The 4726-nt window shown below is 38.9% G+C and overlaps 1 long non-coding RNA gene across 1 annotated transcript; it reads left to right on the top strand.

The window, feature by feature from the left end:
* Nucleotides 1-2794: 2794 nt before the first annotated feature.
* On the top strand, nucleotides 2795-3445 carry LOC109828242. The gene is made up of 2 exons (XR_002243635.1): nucleotides 2795-2969; nucleotides 3066-3445. It is a non-coding gene; the product is annotated as an uncharacterized LOC109828242 (long non-coding RNA).
* The last annotated feature ends 1281 nt before the right edge of the window (nucleotides 3446-4726 follow it).

Raw genomic sequence — 4726 nt, 5'->3', positions numbered from 1 at the left:
ATATTAGCTTTTACGTTGAGTATAATTTATGTGTTATAGGTTAATGATATATTTGAATAAAACAGGGAAGGGGAGATCTCAGACATTTTGCAGATCGTATTCTGACTTCCTGGAGCCCGAATTACGCCAATGAAGAGAAGAAAGCAAAGAATAAGGATCTGGCTGTAAGTAACTGTCATTTATATATTCAATTTCATATCAATGCATCATTAGTAAGTCGACTTGCCCGGGTTGTTTTGATATATCGCAGGAAAAATTACATGCCAAGGTAGAGGAGCAATTGACTCAGTCTCAGGTCTGTTCTAACACTCCTACCCGGCTAAGTAGAGAGGAGGAGGACTCCATCATCGAGACGGTCATTGGACCTAGTAGGAAGAACAGATATCGGTGGAGAGGATCCGAGCAGAGGCCGCACGAGTCTAGTAGCACCTACGAGTCTGCAGCACCACAAGGAACACCAGGAAGCAGTTCATATCAAGACTCGATGGAGCAACGATTAAAAGCGATTGAAGATCGCCTGTCGCAGCAAACAACATATCAGCAGGCTCTAGGGGGGGGAGGAATGGGGATTGGGTGTTGATGGTGGTGATGGTAGTGATGGAGGGGGAGGGGGTGTGTAGAGTATGATTGGTTGGTGGGTGGGGGCTTTGATCGTGGTTGAGGATGAGGAGTGGGGATTTTGTTGTGGTGGTGGTTGAGGGGGAGGGGTAGGGCGAGGGGGAGTGTTGTTGGTTGGTGGGTGAGGTTGGAGGATTTGTTGTGTTGTGGTGTGATGTGTGGTGATGTGTTGTGCAGTGTAGTGTTGTGATGGTGTAGTGTTGTTGTGTTGTGGTGTTGTGGTGTTGTGGTGTTGTGGTGTTATGTTGTTGTGTTGTGATGTTGTGGTGTTGTGTTGTGGTGTTGTGGTGTTGTGATGTTGTGTTGTTGTGTTGTGGTGTTGTGTTGTTGTGTTGTTGTGTTGTGATGTTGTGGTGTTGTGTTGTGGTGTTGTGGTGTTGTGATGTTGTGGTGTTGTGTTGTAGTATATTTATATTTATACTCTTATTAACGTTTACACACACTTGTTAACATTTGATTTATATTTACAGGCCGGGACTTCTTCACAAGGTGCAGCCGGGAGTAGTCATAAGGTGGCTGGTGTTGAGGATAAGGATGATGATGATCAGGAGGATTGATTGTCCTTAATATAACTTTGAAAACAATTTCTTGTGTTGTATAAACAATATTTATTATGTACCTGTCGAGAAACTTTTACTTGCTTTTATTGAATTAAATGTGTGATATATGCGTGAGATGTGATATTTGTGTGAGATTGAAGCTTTCTTCTGCTGATTGAACAGGTTTTTAAAAATTATTATCGATATTGTACAGGGTTTTTTCAATTTTCAAAATATTTTGCAAATTTCTTTTTTTAAAATTTTTAGCAACGGAATTTCCGTTGCTAAAAACATTTTTAGCAACGGAAATTCCGTCGCTAAAGTATTATTTAGCGACGGAAAACGTGCATGAAATCAGATCCTGCACAATTTTCTAAAACAATAGCGACGGATTTGCCGTCACTAATACTTTTTTAGCGACGGAAAATCCGTCGCTATTATTTTTTTAATTTTTTATTTTTTAAAAATAGCGACCAATTTTCCGTCGCTAAAATTTAGCGACGGAATTTCCGTCGCCAAAAGTCTTTTTAGGCACCCTTGTTATGACGTTGAAATTTTCGCGACGGAATTTAATATTTTCCGTCGCTAAAACTTTTAGCGACGGAAAAACGACTTTTAGCGACGGATTTGTCCGTCGCTAAAAGTTGAAAATCCAGCAATGTTTGTAGTTTGGCTGGCTTTAAGGAATGCTCTGAATACGACAGATATTCTAGCTAAAAAAGGAGTTTCTTTACAGAAGAGTTGTTGCTTGTGTGATAAAACAGATGAAGATCATTCACACTTGTTTCTTAACTGTGAGTTTGTGTACTCCATTTGGAGATGAATCCAATTCAAGTGGAACACTGACAAAAAATTTAGATTGAATTCTATAAAAGAAGTTTGGCTTCAGTGGTCCAGTGGATTCAATAGAGATTCTAATATGAAGAGAAGAGTTTTCATCTGCTCTCTTATTTGGTGTGTCTAGCAGGAGCGCAATGATAGATTGTTTTCTAGTAAGAAGAAAAGTTCTCTTGTCCTCCTGAACAAAATTGTGACTTTCTCAATATTTTGGCTAGGGGCTGAGGGGATTTCTGCTCGAGCTGCCAGATTATGAGAAAGAAGAAGAAAAAGAGCTGTTGGTTTCACTACTGCTGTTACTGCTGATTTTGGGAACAAAGATGGAGCGGCCACAGTGATTCAATTGGGATGAGTTCCTGCGGGTTTTATAGTTGCTGGATATGCTCTTTGCTTTGTTTGAATGAAAACTTTATAACCTCCTTCTGTTTTGTTTTTTGGTTACTTTTGACAAACTTGTTATATCAGTTTGTTTTGGGGAGGTTCTGTCGAGTTGTTTTTAGGGGATGGAGTACTACTAATTGTAGTATTTTCTTTTGAACTTTAGTACATACTCTTGGTTGGGAGTATGAACTGTATTTTTTGTAACAACCACTTTGTTTTCTAATTTAGCTGGCTGGAATACCTTTGGGGTATTCCATTATTTTTCTAAAAAAAAAGGACTGAAACAACTAGTAATTTTCTTAAATTATAATTAATGAAAGTTCAAACATGTGGTCAATAAGGAATTATTAATTGTGTAGCCAAGGGCCCAATGAGTGATGAATAAATATTAGATTGGGTCACATGAACGTGTCATGTGCTTGTTTGAGAGAGAGAGAGAGAGAGAGAGAGAGAATGAAGCCAGTCTCTGAGACTAGCAAGAGTTCTCAACTTCATCCATTCTCTTTGCTTCAGCGCTTTCTTAGAGCGTGTGCTAGGTGGTTTGCCTCATGGGATCATGATCAACAAGAGACGGGAAAGGAGCCACCTTCAAGTGTAAGCTCTCTCGAGCCACCTTCAAGTGTAAGCGCGCCCTCTCTCTCTCTCTCTCTCTCTCTCACTTGCGTTTTTTTTTTATTTAATTTCATGCAGCAAACTGTACCAAGGGGTGTGGTGATTCAATCAAGGAGTGTGGTCATTCAATCAAGGAGGCCCCACAAGAAAAAGCCAGATCAAGGGAAAGGGCCAGAAATCAACTCCATCTCCTCTTGAGATCAAGTGAAGGCTGTGAAGCTACCTCAAATCTCTCAAAAATTAGCAACAAGACTTACCTAGTGAAATAGATGTTAAACATATGTTTTCTCCCTTTTCTTCTCTCTCTCTCTCTCTCTCTCTCTCTCTCTTTTTCCTTATTGAGGGATGGATGTATAGTTTGTTGCTAGTGAAGTTTACCTGTGTTATGAAATTTATCTTTCACTGTTCTTTCGGTGAGTTTGTAAATGTTTCAGAGGAATAGGAAATGATTTTATGAAGGAGGTGGAGTGTACATGGAAATGGTTCGCCGACCTTTTTGCTTGCTCTTTGTGATCCTTATTAACGACACATGGGGTGGGTCTGGTGATTTGCTGGCTGCGTCAGAAAGGTTTAGGTCCAAATGTTCCTTAAAACAAATTGATTTTAATTATGGGTCATTTCGCGAAACGCGGCTTGAACCCTGCATGTAATTTGTAATTTGTAAATAACTAAAATGTTTTTAAGTAAAAATAATCTCAAAATTTGTCAATGGTTATTTACACGTAACATACGTCCTCCTAGAATTTTTATTTTTTTTTCTTTCAAGAAAATTTTGGTTATTTACAAATTACATGTAAGGGAGCTAGGTGAGATAAGGTTAACTGCGAGAGTTTTGTGAGACACTCCATAGATTTTTTTTAGGGGGGTTTAAGTGAGATAAACAAAATTAGGGGGGTTATGTGCAACACCACCTAAAGTTTAGGGAGGTTTAATAAAATTAACCCTTTAATTATTCTACATTAATTTGATGATCTAGCAAAACAGAAAAAGAAGAACAAAGGGTTTTACACATGTGCCCCCATCAAGTATATTTGCAAATTTACCCTGAGAAATCTAGATAAACTTGCTGTCCAAGTCTAACGTCTGGGGTTAAACTACCCTTCAAACTTGACATTGTTAGCTTTCGAACGGTGAGAAGGGAAAATTCCAGCTAGATAAATAGTAGAAAGTTAGACATATCCTAGAAGTATTGATGCACACAGCTTTTAAAGGGTATTTTAATTCTATTTGATAGATGAAGGTCTTAAATTAACAAATATCTTAATTTAAAGGATAATTTGATAGATGAATATGGTTGATTTGGGGGTGTTTGGGTCAAAAGTTGATGTTTTCATTGTCATCGAATCTTTTACAACTTTGGTCGCTACAATAAATTCAAATAAACGAGAAAAGTAGATCTTTTTATAAGATCGACTTATACAATGAAAATGTAAAACTACAACTCTTGTCAAACAGCGCAACGGACGTTTATCATCCGCTGCTTGCGTGGGAACTTCACCTGTGCCGGGGACGTTAATATCCGTGGACTGCCACAGATCAGATCCGGTTGACAGATTAAGTTGATCAAAGCTCTTACTTCACGAAGGAAGTAATCCCTGCAGCGATGATCCCAGCCAAGCGAGATCACGGCTCTTCTCGAGATTTAAGACTAAGCTTAAATCCGGAGGAATAGGGGACGGGTCTCAGATCTCTCGAACTCCACTCTTTGTGCACATGAACTCGCTAAGATCTACTAACCC

This window comes from Asparagus officinalis, unplaced genomic scaffold (assembly GCF_001876935.1).
Source record: "Asparagus officinalis unplaced genomic scaffold, Aspof.V1 AsparagusV1_Un890, whole genome shotgun sequence".
Lineage (NCBI taxonomy): Eukaryota > Viridiplantae > Streptophyta > Magnoliopsida > Asparagales > Asparagaceae > Asparagus > Asparagus officinalis.
This window is presented reverse-complemented; position numbering and strand designations above follow the sequence as displayed.